Consider the following 24,454-nt stretch of genomic DNA (forward strand, 5'->3'; position numbering starts at 1 on the left):
TAACCTTGTCATACCATAAATATGCATGCCAACCAAAAGCATTGTTAAAGCCTTCCAAGTCCAATACATCAGTATCTTCAAGAAGTAGCCAATCTTTTAGCCAGCAGAAAGCTGCTGCTTCATAATACAACTTTAAGTCTGGCAGGGCAAAGCCCCCTCTTTCTTTCGCATCGGTTAGTATCTTAAACTTAATTCTGGGCTTTTTGCCCTGCCAGATAAATTTAGAAATATCTCTCTGCCACTTCCGAAAGCACTCCGTTTTGTCCACAATCTGTAATGTTTGAAACAAGAACAACATTTTTGGCAAAACATTCATCTTAATAGCAGCAATTCGGCCTAACAAGGAAAGTTTCAATCTTGTCCAACTTTCTAAGTCTCTCTTGATTTCTGACCAACATTTCTCATAATTGTCCTTAAATAAACTCAGATTTTTTGCTGTTATATTTACCCCTAGGTATTTTACTTTTTTAACCACATTTAACTCTGTTTCTTTCTGAAACCGTTCTGACTCTGTATCTGTCAAGTTTTTTCCAATACCTTAGTTTTCTGCTTATTTAATTTAAATCCCGCCACCCGACCAAACTCTTGAATCAATTGTAATACTCTTTTCATACTAGATTCTGGCTCCTGCAGGGTCAAAACTAGGTTATCTGCAAAAGCTTTAAGTTTGTATTGTTTCGCTCCGACCTGAATTCCTTCCACCAACCGGTCCCCTCTAATCATATTCAAGAGCACCTCCAGAACCGAAATGAATAACAATGGGGAAATAGGGCAACCTTGTCGTGTTCCTTTTTCAATTTTAAACTCTTCTGTGACCACATTATTAACTATCAATTTAGCCTTTTGTTCTGAATAAATTGCATCAATCCCATTATCAAAACCCCGTCCCACTCCCATCCCTTCTAAATTTCCCTTCATAAATTTCCAGGAGATATTGTCAAAGGCCTTCTCCGCATCTATGAAAATTAACACTGCTTTTGTATTGATATTTGTTTGCAAGAGTTCCAAAATATCAATAATGTTCCTTGTGTTAGCAAACAAATGTCTACCTGGGAGAAAGCCTGCCTGGTCCTTGTGAATTACTTCATTTAGGACTTTTTTAAGTCTGCTTGCTAGAATGTCTGCAAATATTTTGTAATCCACATTTAAGAGAGAGATGGGACGGTAGTTCTTAAGTTGTGTCTTTTCAGCTTCCGATTTTGGTATCAATGTGATAAACGCTTCTTTCCACGATTCCGGCGCCTTCTTCCCCTCCATAATTTCATTGCTGACCTCCATTAATGGTTATATTAAATAATCTTTCAATGTCTTATAATACTTGGAGGTCAGCCCATCAGGCCCTGGAGATTTGCCCAATTGCATGTTCTGAATGGCTTGTTCGATCTCTTGTCGTGTTATTTTGCAATTCAGGATTGATCTGTTTTCTTGGGTCAGTTTTGATAGTCCATTCTTTTTCAAAAATTGTTTTATCTCAGCCTCATCTTGCGGCCCTTGAGTGTATAATTTTTTGAAATATCTCTGGAAACACTTTCTAATGTCCACGGGGTTCTGAATATTTCTTCCTTCAATCTCTAAATTTGTAACTGTATTTAGCTTTTGTCTTTTCTTCAACTGCCATGCTAGCAGTTTCCCACATTTATTCGCCGATTCGAATGTTCTTTGTTTCATTAATTTAACTTTCCACTCTATTTCCTGGTTTATCAATTTAGAATATTGTACTTGATAGAGTTTAATTTCTCTCAGAATCAGCTGTGGCTTCGGGTTTAATCTTAACTTCTTCTCTAATTCTTTGATTTTCTCCAAAATCTTGTCTTTTTTCTCATTTTGTAACCTTTTCTTTACAGCATTCTGTTGTATCAAGAACCCCCTCATCACAGCCTTGCTTGCGTCCCAGATGGTTCTTTTTTCCACCGTAGTATTCAAATTTATCTCAAAATAATCCTTCAAAACTTTTTGGGCCTTCTTGATGATCTCCTGTTCTCTAAACAAGCTGTCGTTCATCTTCCATCTGAAGGAGCCGGTTGGTAGTAGTGTCATATCCATCTTTACAGCATTATGGTCGGAGCAGGTCTTTGGGCAGATTTCCACCTTTCTGATCTTAGGTGCCAGACCTCTAGATATCCATATTTGGTCGATTCTTGTCCATGTCAGTTGGGCTTCAGAAAAGAATGTTCCCTCTCTTCCCAAGGGGTTCTTTGTCCTCCAGATGTCAATCAAGTCCATATTGTCAGTGAGTTCGAAAAAAGTCTTAGGTAGTCTGCCGTCTTTTGTCACGTTTTGACTTTGTGACTTATCCATGTTGGTTGATACGACCCCGTTCATATCTCCCATCATAATGATGTTGTCATAGTCCAGATAATCCAGCATGCTCTCATGCAACTTCTTATAAAATTCCGATTTCCCCTCATTTGGTGCGTAAATTCCTAATATCAAAAGCTTCTCTCCTTGATGTTGTATCTAAATTGCCAAAATTCTTCCTTGCTCATCTTTAAATAAGAATTTAGGTGACAGGCTCTCCTTTGCATAAATCACCACTCCTCTCTTCTTAACTCGGTCCAAAGAAATAAATTCTTGGCCTAATCTTTTATTTATTAACACTTTTTTATGAAGCCTAGTCACGTGTGTTTCTTGCAAACAGATAATGTCCAATTGTTCTTTTTTCAATATATGAAATAATTTCCTCCTTTTTTTCCGGAGAATTGCAACCATTAATGTTCCAGCTCAGAAGTTGCAGAGATATCCTGAATAAATCTGTTATTTTTCTGGGGGTGGTATCTTTTTCTCTGGGTCTTCAGGCTCCAAGGATAAAGGTGCAGCTGGTAATCCAGGCCCCAAAGGTGTTCCAATTCCTTTCTGAAGGTCCTCTCTGTAGGCAATTAGAAATTTATCTCTGTCTTCAGGTGTTCTGATTTTAACCTTCTTCCCTCTGAAGGTAAAAGATAGTCCCTGAGGAAATTCCCACCTAAAGATGATTGAGTTGCTCCTTAACAATCTGGCCAATTCAAGATAGGTGGATCTAAGGTCCAAAAGTTGTTTCGGAATATCTTTATAAATTTCAGCTCTCCTATCCGAAATGTCCAATGATTTTTCGTAATGTAGGCCCAATATCTTATCTCTTTTCTCCTTCGATCTCAAAATTATCAAACAATCTCTGGGCTTGTCCTTCCTTGCAAATTTTCCAAGTCTGAAAGCCGACACGATTTTAAAGTCCTTTTCCTCCTCTAAGGACCAAAATTTAGAAAATTCTTTCGTCAGGAACTCAATTAAATTTCCTTGTTCAAATTCTGGAATTGACCTTAACCTTAGGTTATTTTCCCGGTTTCGCAGTTCTATCATGGACAAATACGTCTGATGCTCTCCAACTTGTTTATGCAGTGGTTTTACCTCTTGTTCCAAATTTTCAACTTTCTGGGCTGTTGCCTCAGCCAATTTACGATTTTCTGCAGTGTCCTCAGCAAGCTGTCCATTTGATTTTACATTCAAAGCCACCTGTTCAGTTATTTTGTTTAGGCAGGTTGTGTTTTGGTCAATCTTGGCCGTTTGTTCATCCGCTTTCTTGTCCAAAGATTCCAATTTTTCCAAGATTTTTTCTAAAATTGAAGCAGTTGCTCCTGCAGCCATATCTTCCGGCTGCAGTTGCTCAGTTTCCTCTTCCCCTGCCAGTGAAAGAATAGGCACAATTTCTTCTTCCCGTGCCGCGGGCAAAATAGGGACAGACGACCTACGTGTCTGTAAGGCTGAGGCCAAGGTTGTTTGTCTAGTTCTTACTCTAGACTTCTCTTCTTTAGACTCCTTTTTTCTTGCGCCACTCATTCCAAATTTATCTAATAGTCAAGGTCAAGCTGACTTGTTCCCATGGGAATGCAACAGCCCAGAAAATAAACAGTCACACAGGAGGAAAGGAAAGAAACAATAAAGTAAAATCCTCTAGAGGGAGCTCAAAATGTCTTGAGGGAAGAGGCTAAACCAGCAAGAATCCATAAAGTCAATAAAAATCCATAAAGTCAACAAAGTCCAGTTAAAAGTCCATAAAGTCAACAACATCCAATTAAATTGTCCAGGAACCTTCAAAAGCTTGAATTTAGCAGGGTTGGTTTGAATGTATTACACTGTCTCTGATAAGTAGCAATTGATTTTTCAAAGTATCAAGTCTGTAAGCACTCAGGTTGTAACAAATCCCAGAAATCATGTAGCAAAAACTGCAAGCTGACAGTTCTATTTATTCAGGCAGCCCAAGCACCTGGGTCTCTCAGTCCAAATTTATAGTCCCCAAAAGAAGAAGATTAACACAGTTCCAATAAAAAGGTAAATCACAAGGGTAACTTAAATCTTCACTTTAACCCAACTTCAATGGAAGCCAAGATCAGTTAGTTTTAGCGCCTCTTCAAAGGCTCCATAGCTCAGGATCTTTGCTTTGATGTTACCGCAGCAGTGGAAGACGGACTTCCTTTTTGACGTCTCTCCGCTTTCAGCCAAATTTCTGTTAATTTTAGCTCAAATTTGTTACAGTCTCAGTTTTACTCACGGGTTGTTATTTCTCAAAGCCGAATTTTTCAAAGAAAAAAGGTCAGCGCTCACCGACAGCAGCTGCGCGGCTTCACTCTGCAGAGTAGCGATCGACTCACAGCGCCGCGACCCCCTCCACGATCAGAGGCTCCTTACGGGGTCTCTTCTCAGTTTTAGGAGCCGCTTCTTGCGCCCGCCGAGTCCCACGGCCACAGGCTCTTGCTGCCTGTGGTTTTTCGGTGCGGGTCTCCGCTTTGCCGTAGCGGACGACCCGTTTCTGCAGAGCTTCCTCCTCAGCGAGTGAGAAGGACCGCCATTGCCGTTCGCGCCGCCTCCGGAAGTCCAAGAAGATAAAATTTTTAAAGAGGAATGGAAGCCATTTGTAGATTAACTAAAAAACCATTGTAAAAATGTTAGAAATTTAGTCAGTTTCTAGAGAGCTCAGCAGTTATAGTTTATAATGAGAAGAATCCGAATGTTTAAATAGTTAGGAAAAAAATAGAGGATCCAGAAGGAAATTTTAGGTAGCCATGGAAAGATGGGTGGGAAGTCAATGGAACAGAATTATGAACTGATGTAATGTATCTATTTTTTCTTCCTTTTCTTCCACTTTTTTATTTTATTCTTCAGTTCTGTATTTTGTACTCTTAAAAATTCATAAATACATTTTCTTTTTAAAGTAACAACATGATGCATCTGTAATAGCAAAACCAGACGCTGTCATCTGCCCTAGCTGCAACAAAATATTTTTCTCCTCTATTGGGTCTCTACAGCCAAAGCAGGCGCTGTAATTCTCTAGCAGTTTGACTTTACTTCCAAAGGTGCACTTTTCCATGGTCTTCTGAGACAAACAGATGCAAACAACAATTTGTTAATGTGAAAGTCTCCCCTCAATCACCTTCGTCTGCCTTGTGATACACACACACACACACACACACACACACACCGCCAATGCATGCTCCTTCTATACCGGTGTGTTTGTCAGATCTATACAGCAGTACCTTAGCATGAACCTATGCCCTCTGGTAAAGCTGTCCGAGAAACATCACAACACATGAACTTACAGACATAGTTCACCAGTGCAATAAGTCAGGAGTGGAATATTAAGATGCCATTCCACTGCAGACTAGCTCTTTGGCCCTGGTCAAAACAAAATAAAAGAAAAAAATTCCTTCCAGTAGCACCTTAAAGACCAACTAAGTTAGTTCTAGGTATGAGCTTTCGTGTGCATGCATACTTCTTCAGATACACAAGTGTGCATGCACACGAAAGCTCATACCTAGAACTAACTTAGTTGGTCTTTAAGGTGCTACTGGAAGGAATTTTTTTCTTTAATTTTTTCCTTTTATTTTGTTTTGACTATGGCAGACCAACACGGCTACCTATCTGTAACTGGATCTTTGGCCCTGGTTTTATATCTTAAGAACCATTGAAATACATCAGGGGCGGGAGAGGGAAAGTAAAATGTTATTTTTAGATTCCAGCATGACACACTTCAACTGTATATGTGCAGAACAAGCCATTAAGAGCACTTGGAGAATCGATGTTACATAAGAGCAGAGCACAGACTGCTGTCTCTGCAGATTACCAAGCCACTGGCCACAGAATGTGATAAGACAATGGACCACAGAGGGACACATTGAAGCAGAGAGAATAAATGCTGTGGAACTTCGTTAGCACATAACCCACAAGGTAGTCGTCCGCATTACTTCTCTCTACCAGAAATTGCACAATGCTAGTGCAGGAATGAAGTATTCAACTCAGCTACCACCACTTCCGGATATCAGGCTGATGAAGTGAATAAAGCTAATCAGTCATCAACTTTTGTGTAAAAGGACAATGAGATTGATTCATTTCTGGTACTGACAACAAACTCCTAGCTCAGAACAGGCTGTAATGTGTCTTGTTCTTTAATTCAAGCTGTATGAGTTTTGCACTCTGCACTTGCTGGCAGATCTTGGGGTTCTAAAAACAACAACTAGATTTGACATGCCTGAAGTTTCCCCGTCTCTGCAATCATGGCCATGCACATAGGGTATGCTGGGTGTTCCTAGGAAAACCCTAATGTTTCAAAAAGGTAGGGTTGCCATATCTTCAAGAGCAAAAAAGAGGGCAGCCCAAGCCGTTGCCAGCCTGAGCTGGGGAAAGAGGTGCGTGGCTGAGAGTGTGTGGCGCCACCGCCGCCGTGCCTGCAGGGCTTGGGCTGGCAGCAGCTGCGGTGTGCAGAGCAGCCCGAGCCCAGGAAAAACCCAACCCCCCAGACATTTCCTTTAAAATGTAAAAATCTGCCTGGATGGGCATGTTGGCTCCCCAAAAGAGGACACATCCGGGTTTTCCTGGACATATGATAACCCTTAAAAAGGGTGTGTATGTGGCAATCCAGCTGCAGGGAAGTAGTGGTGTGTGAGGAACGAAGGTAGAAAGGAGGAGGGAGGGAATCAGACAAAGAGAAACTAGAATTAAAAAGGCTGGAATAGAACAGTCGCTTTTACCTGCATCTGTCTCTGGAAGTGGTAGATGCAGGCAGAAGCTGCAGGTCCATTCCAGCCTTTTTCTTCTTCCTGCGACTATCTCTGTCATATGGCTGTGCCTCTGTCTTGAGTTGAACACCAAACTGGGAGGGGTAACTAATGCCACAGGAGACAGAATCAGAATTCAGAATGACCGTAACAGATTGGAGAACTGGGCAGAAGCTAACAGAATCGATCTCAATAGGGACAAATGTAAGGCAGGAAGAACCAGATTCACAAATATAGGATGGGGGGCACCTGGCTTACTAGCAGTACATGTGAAAAGGATCTAGGGGTCTTGGTGGACCACAAGCTTATGATGAGTCCACAGTGTGATGCATCAGCAAAAAAAGTTAAAGCTATACTAGGCTGCATCAACAGAAGTATAGTGTCCCCAACAAGGAAAGTAATAGTACCACTCTATTCTGCCTTAGTCAGGCCACACTAGGAATGTTGTGTCCAATTCTGGGCACCACAATTTAAGAAGGATGATGACAAGCCGGAATGTGTGCAGAGGTGGGCAACCAAGATGATCAAGGGTCTGGAAACTAAGCCTTACGAGAAGCGCTTGAAGGACCTGGGTATGTTTAGCCTGGAAAAGAGGAGACTGAGAAGAGATATGATAGGCATCTTCAAATTTCTTAAGGGTTGCCCCATGGAAGAGGGAGCATGCTTATTTTCTCCTGCTCTGGAGGGTGGGACTCGTACCAATGGCTTCAAGTTGCAAGAAAGGAGATTCTGGCTAAACATTCAGAAAAACTTTCTGACAGTAAGAGCTGTTCAGCAGTGGTGGACGAGAGGTGGTGGACTCACCAACTCTAAGACTCTATTATTCTAAGTGCATGAGATCTCCAAAAGAACATCTTACAACATACTAATGCCTATGGGAATTATAGGATTATATTTTATATATGTTGGGCACTCTGCTAAAAAAGGCACTCGTGTACCCAGGATTACAAGGAGTTCAAAGTAAAAAAGAAATCCCTGCATTAGGATAATTCTACTAGGGTGCTCTCTAGGCGATATATATGAGGCAATCCAATTTTGTTAGACATTTGGCATGCAAACACAAGTGGCCTTCACTGTTCTTAGTTGCCTGATTTTTATGAGGCAGTTTTCCAACCAATTTTTTAAGAAACAGGATCTATTAGGGGAAAGCATGTATAACAAAAAAAAAAAAAAACATACAAAAATGTGTTACATAATGGGGAATTGCTTGCAAAAATGTGTATGTCAGTCAAAATTGCATACAAGAATGTGTTTAACAAAATGAATTAAAATTCTATTGAATTTTTCTGATTCTTTTTTTTAAAAAACAAGATTCACAGATTGCTGCAGAATTGTGGAGAACTGAGATAAGAGAAACTAACAACCGCCCAGAATGGCTGGGGAAACCCAGCCAGATGGGTGGGGTATAAATAAATTATTAGTATTAGTGTTCGTATTAGTATTAGTATTAATTAGTCCATCCCTACACAGCATAGACCAATTGAAATTAACTGAACTAAGTTAGCAATACATATTAATTTCAATAGGTTTACTCTGAGTAGGAATAACAGTGGACACAATGAAAATCAGCCGAAGAGTTCATCATAGCAGGTAATGGAAAAGAGCATTTAGCACTTTTATAAAATGACGCCACTACATTGAATTGTGCACATACAAAGATGTCTTTGATTTTAAAAAAATACTCTTAAAGTCTTATGAGTAAAGGAAATAGTTAAGCATTCTCTCCTGGAGAGAATACTGATGTAAAAAACAGAACAAAAAAACCAAACCGCACAGCATGGGAGGTGTGGAAGGTTACAATCAAGCATTTTACCTCAAATTACCAGTACTTCCACCGATAAACAGCACTCAGTCATTTTAGCAAAGCACTAAAGAGGTTTTAGCTCTCAAATGGCCCATTTCTACCAATTATGCCAATTAATTAGTGGAGGAGGGGCGAGAATTGATGGAACAGAGGTGTCTGAGCTTCTCCAGGAATAAACTCAGAAAGAATGAAGATCCATTTAGATTAATAAGCAGTTATCAAAATATTCCATGTGACTCTCAGTGTCACTGTGAGGTTGAATCAGATTTGGTTTAGAACTCGTTCTCCTCCACACTTGTACTGTACAGCAGAGCAAAAGCAGCAGGGAGGGAAAATTCATACTTTTTTGCCATGAGGCTATCCAGCTAAGTGATGGATGCACAAAAATGCACATATTAGGTAAAATGACATACAAGGATGCAACAAATGACATTGCTGATTTTTGAATACTGCTGCTCGCCCTTGAAAGCCTTTCCCTTTCTTGCTTTGAACTTTTCTCTTTATTTATTGTTGTTGTTATTGCTTTTGTGTATTAGAAAACAAAAACAATTATACTGCACATATTTCTAATGTCTCACAACAAATGTACCGGTAACTGATTTGTAGAAAACACAACCTGAAAAAAGAGACAATGCACATACTCTTGTAAACTGAGAAAATCTTTAATAAAAACTATTTTAAAATAAAAATAAAAACAATTATTAAAATGCATTATATTAGGGGATATTGTTTTGCATGTATATAGCATACAAAAATGTTTATATTAGGTGAAATTCACACTAAAATGCTGGTGGCTTTTCATGAGGACATTTTTTTTTTTCTATTTTTAAGAAAGCAAACTGATAGCTTGGATAGCTCAGTTAGTAAAGCTTAAGACACTTAATCTCAAGGTTGTGGGTTCGAACTTCATGTTGGCCAAAAGATTCCTGCATTGCAGGGGTTTGGACTAGATGATCCTTGTGTTCCCTTCCAGCTCTACAATTCTATGATTTGAAAAATGAGCAACAGAACCAAAAATGGACAGCTTTCCCCATCTCTAGACACGTGGCCCTGATGTGCAGAACAGCATTCCTGTTTAGATATGACCGGCTTCTACTTTCTGTTCTTTTTGAATTCAATTGAAGTCATTTTTGTTCCAATTGGCTTTCTGCTGTTATTTTCTGCTTTGCTTTTAACTGCTTTTTATTTTATATTGCACATTGCCTGCCTTGAGACCCATGTGTAAGAAGGCAATAATAAATAAATAAATAAATAAATAAATAAATAAATAAATATTTAAAGTGCATGGAGGAGTTGTTCAAAGAGGATAAAGTTCAGGCTCTTTCTTTGTGGGTAGATCTGTCTCTACCTCATTCAGAGCCCTTCCAGCCAGGGGACACAGGCCTACCACCATCCTCAGACACAGAGGAGTACCTCTATTTCCCAAGAGTCACCAAGGCCAAAGACTACACAAAATAAGGGGCCTTCAAACCACCCAGTCAGTTCCTCCATAGTGGTGTAGACCAGTGTTTCCCAACCTTGGGCCTCCAGATGTTTTTGGCCTACAACTCCCATCATCCCTAGCTAGCAAAACCAGTGGTCAGGGATGATGGGAATTGTAGTTCAAAAACAGCTGGAGGCCCAAGGTTGGGAAACACTGGTGTAGACCATCAGGCCTGATCAGCCTACATAAATATAGCTGCCTGCAGAGGTAGATTCTGATTAAGCTGCTTTCCTAGCATCCCTTGGAACTGTCCAAGGTCTTGAACATCCTCCTCTGACCTGGACAAGCCTGCTTCCACTGTGAGCTCCAAGTTCCCACAAAATTAGGCAACTAGGACAGTTAAGCCAGCTAGCTATTTTGCCTACCAAGTGTGACCTTGCAAGAACAATTGTCTTTCATGAGATTCTTCATGGTTTTGCGATGAAACAGCCTAGAACAAGTAACACTTTAAAGTGAATCCATTTACAAAATGTTTGAAGCCTTGTCGATCCTTTAACAATCAAACGAGAGACAGGATTATAACTCTATTCAGACCAACCCAAAATTGCAAGAGAGTCAGCAAGCTTTGCAGGGCACTCCTTCACGCTCGATGCTATATTAAACAAAAATAGCAAAATAAATAAATCAGGTAATGTGCATAATCCTAATTTGTAAATTTAGGTGGGGTTCCGGCATTGGCCATGGCATAATTTGAGAAATGTAGCAAGTGTGATTTCTATATTCTTTTTTTTAATAATAATTTTTATTAAGATTTCCATTTTAACAATCCAATCAAATCACATTAAATATAGAAAGTGTGATTTCTATATTCAAAAGATTTCAAGGTGTGATTTCTGAATTCAAAATGGTTTTTTCCAAGAACTCATGGGAATGTATCAGTTAAATCTGACATCAGGAACCACAAGACAGAGAAACCAGTAGGAGAACACTTCAATCTCCCAGGACATTCTATACAAGATCTCAAAGTAGCTGTTCTATTACAAAGGAATTTCAGAAATAGACTGGAAAGAGAAGCTGCTGAATTGCAACTTATTACCAAACTTAAAACCATGGAGAGACCTGGTCTCAACAAAGACATTGGATTCTTATCTCATTATACATGACAAAGCCATTTTTCACCTTCTCACCCCTTGCTTTTTCCTGTAAGACCTATTGCAGTCGTTAAGAGTCGTCAACAGGCTCATCACAGCTATCTGCCAATCACCCAATCCCACCACCCTTCTGAGTAATACCCCTCCCCACCTTCTCACTATATAGAAGGGTCTGGTGACTTCTGTTTCAGTGTATCTGAAGAAGTGTGCATGCACACGAAAGCTCATACCAAGAACTAACTTAGTTGGTCTTTAAGGTGCTACTGGAAGGAATTTTTTTATTTTGTTTTGATCATGGGAATGTATGTACAAGATAGGCTCATGGCATTAGTGTCAGAGGGCTTCCCCACAAGGGTAGACTTTGGTCTTTCAGATTTCAGCAGTGCTCTGTGCAAGGCCACAATTCAGCACCTCCTGCCTCTCGCCTTTTGCTCAAGTCAGTATGTCAGAGTTGTGATACCCTTCAGCACCCCCTAGGCTTGGTGCCCAGTGTGGCAGAATCCTTTGCACTGCCATAAATCTGCCTCTGCCCTCCACCCATTGACACTTGGGCCCTGCTGTACACTTAAAAGCGGTCCATTTGTTTAAAAGCCCACTTAGGTCGTTAAGTCAAAGATATGATGACCTTTGGCCCTCAGTGTAGATCAGTTCAGATTTCTTGCAAGAGACATCTGTCCCTGTCCTGATGGGCAGAGAGGAATAGGGGAAGAGAGAAAGTGAGGTGAGAGAGGAAAGGGGTGGCCGAGAGAAAATTGAGAAGGCCATGCCCAAGTTGGACACTGGTTCTGTCTCCCACAATTCAAGGACAAGAAGGCTGTCAGTAGCTACTAGACATGATGCTCACATTCTGCCTCCAATGCCAGAAGCTGTATGCCTGAATTCCCATTGCTGGGATTCATTGAGGAGGATGCTGTCTGCAGCTGTTTTTGGACTACAGTTCCCATCGTCCCTGATGACTGGTCCTGCTAGCTAGGGATGATGGGAGTTGTAGTCCAAAAAGGAACGAAGTACATTTCTCAGCACAATTCAAAGTGCTGGTGCTGACCTTTAAAGCCCTAAATGGCCTCGGTCCAGTATACCTGAAGGTGCGTCTCCACCCCCATCATTCTGCCCGGACGCTGAGGTCCAGCGCTGAGGGCCTTCTGGCGGTTCCCTCACTGCGAGAAGCAAAGCTACAGGGAACCAGGCAGAGGGCCTTCTCGGTAGTGGCACCTGCCCTGTGGAACGCCCTCCCACCAGACGTCAAAGAGAACAACAACTACCAGACTTTTAGAAGGCATCTGAAGTCAGCCCTGTTTAGGGAAGCTTTTAATGTTTGATGCATTACTGTATTTTAATACTTTGTTGGAAGCCGCCCGGAGTGGTTGGGGAAGCCCAGCCAGATGGGCAGGGTATAAATAATAAATTACTATTATATTGTTATTATTATAAGTGAAGCCTTTGAAAGAAAGAAGGTTCCCCACCAAGGCCTTTCCATTGACTTTTTTTTTGTGTGTGTGGAGTTCAACTGCAGAAAATTGAAGAAAAATAATAATAAATGCATAATAAAGGTGCCCCCCCCCAACACTGAAAATACAGTAATGCATTGTCAGCCTGGATAGTTCAGTTGGCTAGAGTGTGATGCTGATAATGTCAAGGTTGCAGGTTTGATTCTTGTATGGGACAGCTGCATATTCCTGCATTGAGGAGTTGCACTAGATCAGTGTTTCCCAAGCTTGGATCTCCAGCTCTTTTTGGACTACAACTCCCATCATCCCTAGCTAGCAGGACCAGTCATCAGGGACGATGGGAACTGTAGTCCAAAAACAGCTGGAGACCCAAGCTTGGGAAACACTGCACTAGATGATCCAACTCTACAATTCTATGATTCTTTGATTCTCTGAGTAACTCTTATGACAACTCTTTAAAGTAGGCCATTATAATTATTGGCATACTACAGACAGGCTTTTTTTTTTCTAAGGCCGACTCAGTGAGATGAAGTTTGAACAGGAATTTCCCAGGTCACCCCACACTCCATCAGCTGCTTTGCTGTCCTAGTTCTGTAGAAGAGAAAAATTAGGTAATAGACCAGCTATGCTGCAGCTGCTCTTAACACAACTACAATTCCATTATCACCCTTACAGCGAAAGGGAGCTCAGCTCTCAGAAACCCTATCTTGCCTCTGGTTCTGAAGCTTGTTTAACACGGTCGTATCAGAAAGCAAATATATCACAAACAGATGTTTCTTATTTGCAGTTTAAAAGTATACCCTTTGGGGGGTGGGGGAACACACAATTCTGACTACAATTTCTTCTGCTGACATTGGTTAAGAATGCAAGAAATTCACCAGCACTTGGGCTTCCAGGCTGTTCAAGGAATATAAACACAAAGCACTGTAACTCACCCTGAGATCATGTAATTGAAAAGAATTTCATATTCTTCCCCTTTTTACCAGGTGTCGATTTCCCTGCGCTCCTTTCTCTTGCCTTTTCTGTGTCACCCCCTCCCCTTGTAAGCTCCATGGCCTTTGGCTTTGTAAATCACCACACAGTACCATATAAACTATGTTGTAAGTGCTCAAAGATCCTCTAGAATGCAGCATAATTCTTCCTTCCCCACTGCCAGAGGCTCTATGAGATTTCACAATCGTAACTACAGGCAGAAATTCAATAGGTGCAGTGTTTCTTGAAATGACGAGCTGCTTCTTTTTCTGGAAGGGCCACTGCATCATCTGAAAGCTGCATCTGTTGTACATCTGGCTTCTGGGAAACTTTCACAATGCAGAGGTCCTCTGAGGATAAAAGAAGCTTGCAGTCTAACCACAGAATTTATTTCTCCAAGAGTTTGGGTGCTTGGAGAGGGAATGTAATGCAGGTTCCCTCCCTGGGATATACAAGGAAGCACTGCTTGCAAGAAGTACCATTAAGATCTCATTCCAATTTAGAAGCAAATTGCATTTTCTACAGCAGGAAAAGAATACAGTAGTACCTCAGGTTACATGCGCTTCAGGTTACAGACTCCGCTAACCCAGATATAGTACCTCGGGTTAAGAACTTTGCTTCAGGATGAGAACAGACATCACGCGGCAGCGGGAGGCCCCATTAGCTAAAGTGGTGCTTCAGGTTAAGAACAGTTTCAGGTTGCGAACGGACCTCCAGAACGAATTAAGTTCTTAAACCGAGGTAGCACTGTATCATGCATCAGGGCTCCTGCCAAGTGTTTTTTTTTATTTATTCATGCAACTTCTCCTGCCACTGACTGTAATATGATTTTGCGTATATGGACATGAGACCAGCAAACCCTCTCAGATCCAGTTTGAAACATCAAACGTATCAGGACTGATGCAATTTTATGGCATTTCTTGCACTTCGAGCATTTCCAGATGGCCTGTTTATTGAACATTCATTCTGTTTTGTTTGCAGGGAGATCAGATGCCAGTTGCCATTTAATGAGCATTCATTCTTATATGTTTGCAGGTGGAGTGTTTGATGACACATCAGCAAAGCAGCAAGCCATGTGCTTCTCAACAGAGCTTTTTTTTGGCCAGAGCTTGCTGGGACTTAGTTCTGGTACCTCTCAGGTGCGCGCCATTGCCATTATAAGAGAAGAAGGGAGGTGTTCATGGTGAGTTCAGGCACCTCTTTTTCTAGAAAAATAGCACTGGTATCCTGAGTGTTTTCCCATCATTTTTTCTTATTCAATTTTGAGGGAAATGGGTTTGCTGTACAAGTCCTCCCAAACAACTACAGTTGCACAACCCCGATTTCACAGTATGTGATTGAATGTAGCAACAGCCTGGAAATGCCTTTACATTCAGTTGCTATGGGGTATAGCACTCAACACCTAACCTGTTCCATGGATTCCCAGCCTGTGCTTTTGATTGTAGTTCTGCAAACTTTCTGTTTCCCACAAGCCTGTGGATACCTCCCAATTTGTGGATGGGTGGTGTCATTCGGCTACATAAGCGACAGTGCAGTTAGCAGGAACTTTGGAAACAGAATGATCTATCGGTATGTGTGAAGGCTTCCTTGTCTCTCTCCACACACACACCCTGGTAGGATTAAATGAAACAGATAGGTGTGTACATAGGTTTCTTATGCTTCCGGCACACATTCAAATTAAGCTGGGACTAGCAATTAACAAAACCTCTAAAGGATTTTTGCTTATCTAGTTTAATTTTTTATTCTCCTGAGCAGGTACACTCCCAGCATGTTTGATCATTGACTAATTTAGCTCAAACAGCAGGAAACCTAAAGGAACAGTTTGACTTTGGGGCTGCAAGGTAAAAACAAAAACAAAACCTACTGCAAAGCACTTAGCAGAGTGCAACAAAACAGCCTGAACATGCAACAAGATGCACCTCCAGCACTGTGGACCCCAGTTAACATAGCTGGATTTGGGCGATTTCAGAACTTCTTCAGACCAGCGTGTACATACTCATTGTACTTAATTTATATAATCTGCAAACTTTTATTCTACCTTCTCCCATCTTCCTTAAGCTTATGTCTCTCAGTTTTGCCCTTGCAAAGTGTGGGATGTGATCCGTGGGTAGCAGTCAAGTGCAACATTAGTAGTAATGCTAGAGTGGACATGCAAGGGAATGTTTGGTTCAGTCAGTCGAAACTTCCTGTTCCTCCTGGCCTGGAGCATCCTTCCTCTTGCATGTGACCAGAGGTGGGCGTGACCTCACCTGTTCAGGTAACAAAAGGAGAAGTCACACAGCACCCCTCCCTTTTTCCTCTTTCTCCTTTCGTCTGCTTCCAGCTAGGACTGCTCTGTTGGCTTTCAGCCAACTGCAGCACAGGGATTGTCTCCCACATGGGGTAAATCCACATGTTGCTATTTGTAACTTTAAGTCTTTAAGCCTGCCTTCAGGATTGATATTGTGTACTGCCTGAATGTCAGTAAGCTTACTTTTTGTTGACTATGAATAAGTTTGTGGTGTCTTTAGTCTTTTAGGTAAAGGTAAAGGGACCCCTTTAAATGGGACGCAGGTGGCGCTGTGGGTTAAAGCCTCAGCGCCTAGGGCTTGCCGATCGAAAGGTCGGCGGTTCGAATCCCTGCGGCGGGGTGCGCTCCCGCTGCTCGGTCCCAGCGCCTGCAGTTCGAAAGCACCTCCGGGTGCAAGTAGATAAATAGGGACCGCTTACCAGCGGGAAGGTAAACAGCGTTTCCGTGTGCGGCTCTGGCTCGCCAGAGCAGCGATGTCACGCTGGCCACGTGACCCGGAAGTGTCTCCGGACAGCGCTGGCCCCTGGCCTCTTAAGTGAGATGGGCGCACAACCCCAGAGTCTGTCAAGACTGGCCCCTACGGGCAGGGGTACCTTTACCTTTAAAGGGACCCCTGACCATTAGGTCCAGTCGTGACCGACTCTGGGGTTGTGGCACTCATCTCGCTTTATTGTCCGAGGAAGCCGGTGTACAACTTCCAGGTCATGTGGCCAGCATGACTAAGCTGCTTCTGGCGAACCAGAGCAGCACACGGGAACACCGTTTACCTTCCCGCCAGAGCGGTACCTATTTATCTACTTGCACTTTGATGTGCTTTCGAACTGCCAGGTTGGCAGGAGCAGGGACCCAGCAACAGGAGCTCACCCCGTCGTCGGGATTCGAACCGCCAACCTTCCACTTTAGTCCTTTAGGAGGGATTTAAAAGGGGATCTTACCAGGAACATACAATTCAATCTGAGGCAGAATGAACTGCATAATAATAAGAGGTTCTAATGAGCCTGCAACCAGCTTTCTGCTGTGTGTGAGAAGGGGAATGCAACTCTGCTACATAAGAAACTTGCCAGCACAAGTTAGGAAGGATATTAATAAACAATATATCCTCTCCTGCCACCCTGAACATTCCCACACAAAGCTGCTCAGTGGGTTGGTCTTCGTTCTGAACATGTCACCCCCCCCCCATGAGATGATTCTAACAGAATGAGCACCTACTCTCCACCCTCCCTTGCACCTGGAGGCTGGTCTTCTGCCTGCATCAGAAAATGCAACTTGTCTCTGTTTTGGCCTATCTGCCCCAAAGGTGCATCCTCCAGGACATGACATTTTTGCCTACTTTCAATTATAGATCTGGGCCCCACCAGGAGAGTGACATTATGACCTTTGGGTTCTGGCCCAGTTACCACTGAGGGCTTGCACCCCAGCAAACTCTGACGCAGTTTTTTTTCTATTGCTAGTTTATCTAGATTTCTGTTATATAGAGTTGGAAACTGGACACACATCTATTAGAGAGCCCCATGACATCCTACTGATTTTCAAGCGATTAAATAGCAAAATGCACAGTGCAATTTCATGGTTTATTTCTACTTAACACCTCACCCGTAGCACTTTTGAAATGCATGCTGCTGCTTCTTTTAATTTAAATTCATGCATTTTCAATTTTACAGCACACCATACTTGAAGTGCATGCTTTGCAACCTGCAAAAGCCCTTTTCTTCACAAATACACATTTTCAAAAGTGTACCAACAGATGACATGTTCTACCATGCGACCTTGAACGTATTGGGCTGAGTGATGTTTTGCGACCCGAAGAAATAGCCAACTGGCGCATTGCATCAAAGCATGCACACATGGCATCTTTGGTGCAGGGTGATGGTGGTGCCAATAAATGTTCAGTTTGGACAAGCAACTTCTGCTCTCCCATAAAATCCACAGATTGCACCCATAATATGTTTTCTACTCCTTACCAGTGCTCTGAGATATACAACTCCCTCTGCCTTTCTCTTTCTCTGTGGAGTAAGTAAACTGTCTTGAGATTCCTGCTCAGAAATAATGGAGGGATAGAAATACTAAAAATAAATATCACATTAAATAATTCAGTGCTTTTCAAGAGTCAAAAAGCACCAGGCAGCCTGCTAACTGCCTCCACCTCCTTTAAGTCCAGAGCAAAACCTCACCAGCAGCCACTGCCTCACCCTTTCCCTGCTTAAAATGTATGAGCAAGGACTGGGGAGAAATTTAACACAGTTTGCTTTCAGTGGTCAATCTACCTAACCTGCACTTCCTGAAACTGTGTGCAAACCAAAACCCAGCTGTCCTTCAAAATTTGCCCTTCTCCGAATGTTGTGATGCAGTTATCCAATCAAGTACCGTGTACAAAAATGGACATGCCAGGATCAAACGTGCATAAATGTATATATTAGTGAACATAAGGTACAAAAATGCACTGCATTAGGAGAAAGCACCTGTTAAAAAAAAAAATGCATATATTAGGTAAAATTCCATTCAAAATGTGTCTATTTGGAGAAATACACACTAAAATGCTGATGAATTTTCAATAAGGACTTTCTTTCCTTTGCTTTTCTTATTACAAAAAATGCAAACTGTGTGGAAATGTAAAGAAGGGAAATTAAGGCTGGAAAAGTGAGAAACTGAGCAAATCTGAAATGAACCTAATTTACTCACCACTATGCTTGTGCAAGGGACGCAGGTGGCGCTGTGGGTTAAAGCCTCAGCGCCTAGGGCTTGCCGATCGAAAGGTCGGCGGTTTGAATCCCTGCGGCGGGGTGCGCTCCCGCTGCTCGGTCCCAGCGCCTGCCAACCTAGCAGTTCGAAAGCACCTCCGGGTGCAAGTAGATAAATAGGGACCGCTTACCAGCGGGAAGGTAAACGGCGTTTCCGTGTGCGGCTCTGGCTCTGGCTCTGGCTCTGGCTCTGGCCAGAGCAGCGATGTCACACTGGCCACGTGACCCGGAAGTGTCTCCGGACAGCGCTGGCCCCTGGCCTCTTAAGTGAGATGGGCGCACAACCCCAGAGTCTGTCAAGACTGGCCCGTATGGGCAGGGGTACCTTTACCTTTACCTTATGCTTGTGCAACGAAAATGAGCATGGTAAAAGGACCAAGAATTCCGCTCAAATATTAACAATGTTTATATGCATTTCTGCAATGTAGTATTTTAGCTCAGCTGTTAGGACCTGAAAGCAGGGGTTGGAGGATTGCCTTAACTCCCACTCACCATTTAAGTGGCAGTGTAGTTTAACCCTAACCTTTTAAAAAGAAGGATGGTGTTTTATATATGTATGGAAATGTTTGCTTTGCAGAAGCCCTCCAGGCACTGAGAGTGATTGTTTATGAGCGTCTTTATCAGGCTAAGAGCTCCAGTGAGTGCTGGCTTTCTGGCTACGCTATGAAAACAATATAACATAAAGCAAGTTTTCACACTGTGAGGTTGCAACTAGGCCTGGGCAAAAATGGTTCAACAGAGCCATGGGGAAGGACCACAGCTCAGATGCATTCAGTAAGTCCCAGATTCAGTCCTTGGCATTTCCAGGTAGAATTGGGGGGGAACTCTGGTTAGAAAAACCCTGGAGAGCTTCTTGCTAGTCAATGTAGACAAGACAGACCACTGGTTTACCCAGCTCAGTATTGATCACACCAACTCACACCCCTCTCCAGGGTTACAGGGAACAGTTTCCCCCCCCAGTCCTATCTGAAGATGCTAGGTCTGAACATAGGACTTTCTGCATGCAAAGCAGATGTTCTACCCCTGAGCTATGGTGCTTCGCAAAGGTTGGAAGCTGCATGGAGCAAAGACCTAACTCTTCAACTGACATTACATTCTATGTTGTTATGTTTAAAGATACATTAATATCCCACCCTCCTTCTGTAATGGAACCCAAGGCAGTGTACCCAAGGCAGAGTCCCAAGCAGTCTCCCATCCAGCCACAGAACTCTTAGCCTTCAGATCTTACTATACCACAGGATGGATGAATCAGTCTAATTCCCATCTGTGCCAATTCTGCTTCATTTCTGAATTAATCCAAAAATACACATTTCTCCCCAACATATGCCTTTCTAAATGCACTAGGTGAGCCAAAAATTGTTTCACAATAGTCAGAGAAGTGCAAAATCCAAGGGAAAGCTATGGTCCAATCTAATCTTCACGCAAGTCCAGGAGATGCAGAGGAGATCAATTTCCTCAGCCTTCCCAACTGTAAGTCTTCACCTCTGTTGATGGTACTGCATAAAGTAAATGAGGAAGAGGAGGGAGAACTCACTTCCAGTCTGGGAATAGTAGACTTTTTGCAGTTCCCCCCTTTCCTGCCCAAAGAAAGAAGATAGGGAAAGCATGCTGGACTATGAGGGGGCTTTGAGCAGTTCCAGCAAGGCCCTTCTTATGTTCTAAATGCTTGGTTTTGCTGGTTATCAAAGACTGCCTCAAGGAGCCCTGAAGTACATTGCGGTGTGAAGCCTGGGGTCTGAGGCTAAAGGCCCAGTCTCCTGACATGTATCCTGCACAGTTTTGTCTCAGAGCCCGGCAAGTAGGGAGAGCATTATTGCACTCAGGTCCTATTCTATTCCAAACTTAAAAATGGTAAGCATAATGTTGGTGGTCAACAAAAAAGGTTCAAAGACTCATTCAAGGTAAATCTTTTAAAAAATGTAGTATAAACATTGCCAACTGGAAAACACTGGCCTGCAAGTCCTCCAATTGGAGAACAGCCTTTACCAAAGCTGCCATGGACTTTGAAGATGCTTGAACTCAGGATGAAAGCAAGAAATGTGCTAAGAGGAAGGCATGCTTGGTAAACCCTCACAGTGATCAACTCCCACCTAGAAACCTATGTCCCCACTGTGGAAGGACGTGTGGATCCAGAATTGGCCTCCACAGTCACTTACAGACTCACTGTTAAAACTGTGTTCATGGAAGGCAATCTTACTCGGCTACGAGTGATCGCCAAAGAAGACGACTCCGGTCCTGTTTGTGGACATCTCTGAGAATGAGATGCTGGATGTCTTTGGCCTGATCCAACAAGGCTCTTAGTATCTCCTTAAGTGGATTAAATTTCTGTAATATCTGCAAAAGGGGATGCGGGTGGCGCTGTGGTCTAAACCAGAAGGTCGGCAGTTTGAATCTCCACAGCGGGGTGAGCTCCCGTTGTTTGGTCCCTGCTCCTGCCAACCTAGCAGTTCAAAAGCACGTCAAAGTTCAAGTAGATAAATAGGTACCGCTCCGGTGGGAAGGTAAACAGCGTTTTTGTGCGCCAGAAGTGGCTTAGTCATGCTGGCCACATGACCCGGAAGCTGTCTGCGGACAAATGCCAGCTCCCTCAGCCTATAGAGCAAGATGAGCGCGCAACTGCAGAGTCGTCCGTGACTGGACCTAATGGTCAGGGGTACCTTTACCTTTACCTTTTTAACATCTGCAAAAGGTTCCTTGACTAGGCAAAAAAAGAAACTAGCTCAGCGTTGCATTCAGTAGTACTATATATATTATCTTTCAGAGGCTAACCTCCCAGCAGATGTCACTGTGGCATGAGGAAGCACAACAGAAGTACACTGCATCACCTCAGCCATGATGTTCCCAAATGGTACTACAAGAACAGCAAACCTTACTTGTCTCTCCACACCTTTTACCCACCCAGTTACTATAACCACACTTCAGAGTCTCTGGGAGAAAGAAGTTGCCTCTTTCTTTCTTTCTTTTTTAAGTGTCTCAAAATAGCATGTTGAATTAGGGAACAAGTAAATAAATCATCACCTCACTTTGAACACCTTCCTTCCACTAGACCTTTAGAAGGCAGCTGCATACCATTTGCTGCAGTATTCTTAATGTCAATAAAAACCTTTTACACGGCATCGTAAGATAAATGAATGGCTCCGGTTTGTCAAGTGCAAAAGAAGTCTACCACATGTGCTTGTAATATTGCTCACATAGAGAAGAATTGGGGAAGAAAATGGGGGGAAATAGCTTAACCTTTCCACTTGGAACACTGAACATGCTTTGGGCATTTAATATTGAAAAATGTTGTGAGCAGACAGTTGAGGAGCCCCAACATTAACAGGTAATTTTATGGGTCTCCCTGACCCATGTGGCAGGGTTGCCTGCATAAAGCTACCATGCACTTATTTTTGGCACCAGATACTCTGCATTATCAAAATGTCAGTAAAAAAGAAGACTGTGAGGTTAAGGAATGAGGCAAAACAAAGTTTGTCCAATATGTTATTAATTGTCCATTTGTTTCCATTGTCTCCCATCAATGGCCAGGACATTTCAATGCTATCTCCACTTGCAGTCTAAGAGAGAAATAAGCCTGCAAGAGTGCTAATTGTCCCAAACTCATTCCTGGCCTCTATGTGGTGCCTTTAATTTCTTTAATTATTTTTATCACTTTTTATGCAAATTGTTTTTACAGACTTTCATTTTGTGCAATATATTACAACAGCTCTTCAAAGGAGGGTCTTGTTATTCCCAGTTTATGAGGACAGGAGCTAAAAACAAAACAGTACCACTCACCACACAATTAAGGCAAGGTTGTGTGAATGCCATATTTCCATGAAAGCATAGAAAAATCACAGAATGTGAAAGCAGACAGAGAATGTTGCTTCCTGATAACACAAATTCACCTGTTTGAGCTCTTGTGACTCACTAGGGTGATGTCATTGAAACAAATTGAAATTTCTAATAGATTGGGAGAGGGTTCTGGTATCTGCATAGCTCTTCCCTTCTCACAGCGAGCAACACAAGGATAATTAAAAAATATTTTAGAAATTGGGAATTATGCAAAATATCTAAATTCATATAATTATTCTGGTTGCAGAATCCAGCTTTACTTGATGCAGAATGTTGATTGCCTAGGTGTGTGTGTGTGTGTGTGTGTGTGTGTGTGTTTTAGCATCAGACCCGGACAATTGACTGGTGTAGGTCTTCTAAGCTTAAATCCAATATGCTTCCTAGTGCATAAATCTGATCCCCCCCCCTCAGGGTAACACAGAAATACTTCCCAAATCTGACAGAGAATCATCTCAGCTGACAGAAGAAATGGCATAAATCATATGGCAAATCTTATCTTCCACACCCACCCTGAACAACCCCCAAGTGGGAAAACAAAGGTTCTGTTAGCTTTGAAATGGTTTGGAGCTGAGAGTGCCCATGGTTTAAAAGAAAGAAAGAAAGAAAGAAAGAAAAAAGAAAAGAAAAGAAAATACTGGAATGTTGAAGGTAAGAAGAATGCATGCAAAACTATGCTTGGAAGGTCACAAGAGAATGTATGAAAGAAGGGAAAGGAATGGATTTCATGGCTTCCTAAAGCAGAGTTTAGAAACCATCACCACCACAGCTGTCAGTCAGTGGTGTGAATTCCCCAGGGGTCAAACCCACTTAAACTGTCAACTGATGAAGCTCCCAACCTAATGGAGTTAATGCAGTCTACACTCCTTTCATTGCGCCAAAGAAATGACACATTTTCTAGCTCCTTATATGAAGCACTGCATATTTCCTCCCAATATTTGACAGTCACCACTGGAAACCATCATGACTTAACGCCCAGGCACTTGGTTTGACAACTCATGTAACTGCGATTTTCATATGTGGGAGTGTAAATTGCACATTTGTGCCACCCCACAGGAATGAAGACACATGTCAGGGTGTAAGATCGAGGTCCACAGTTTTGTTAAACTTCCAGACCTGTAATAAGCATATCATAACCAGTAAGCATAAATCAAAGCAATCACATACAACTTTGAGGAGCTGTTTCAGATTACAACTTTCCCCAGGTTCTTGTCTGTGCACGAGGCTCAAGGGGTGTGCTGTATGTCCACCTAATTCAGGAAACTTGTGGTGGCCACAGATGATGTTGTTGCATTCCAAGTCCCATCAGCCCCATCCAGCATGACCAATGGTCAAAGGTGGAAGCTATAGTCTTGCAACATCTGGAGGGCAACAAAAAGGGGATGTCTTTTTCATGTACTTTTTATTAATTTCTTTTTTTAACACAGTATTTCCAACATATCAATAACAAACAAACAAAAAATGGTCAAAGGCCTGGAAACGATGCCTTTTGAAGAACGGCTTAGGGAGCTGGGCATGTTTAGCCTGGAGAAGAGGAGGTTAAGGGGTGATATGATAGCCATGTTCAAATATGTAAAAGGATGTCACATAGAGGAGGGAGAAAGGTTGTTTTCTGCTGCTCCAGAGAAGCGGACACGGAGCAATGGTTCCAAACTACAAGAAAGAAGATTCCACCTAAACATTAGGAAGAACTTCCTGACAGTAAGAGCTGTTCGACAGTGGAATTTGCTGCCAAGGAGTGTGGTGGAGTCTCCTTCTTTGGAGGTCTTTAAGCA

At 42.3% G+C, this 24,454-nt stretch overlaps 1 protein-coding gene across 3 annotated transcripts in view; it reads right to left on the bottom strand.

Moving 5' to 3' along the window:
* The window catches only part of DCC (DCC netrin 1 receptor), a gene marked incomplete at its 5' end in the record, with an annotated part of 954,207 nt that overhangs the window by 610,335 nt on the left and 319,418 nt on the right, over nucleotides 1–24,454 (bottom strand). The gene's annotated exons all lie outside the window — the stretch shown is intronic.

Source organism: Podarcis cretensis, assembly GCF_951804945.1.
Source record: "Podarcis cretensis genome assembly, chromosome: 11".
Lineage (NCBI taxonomy): Eukaryota > Metazoa > Chordata > Lepidosauria > Squamata > Lacertidae > Podarcis > Podarcis cretensis.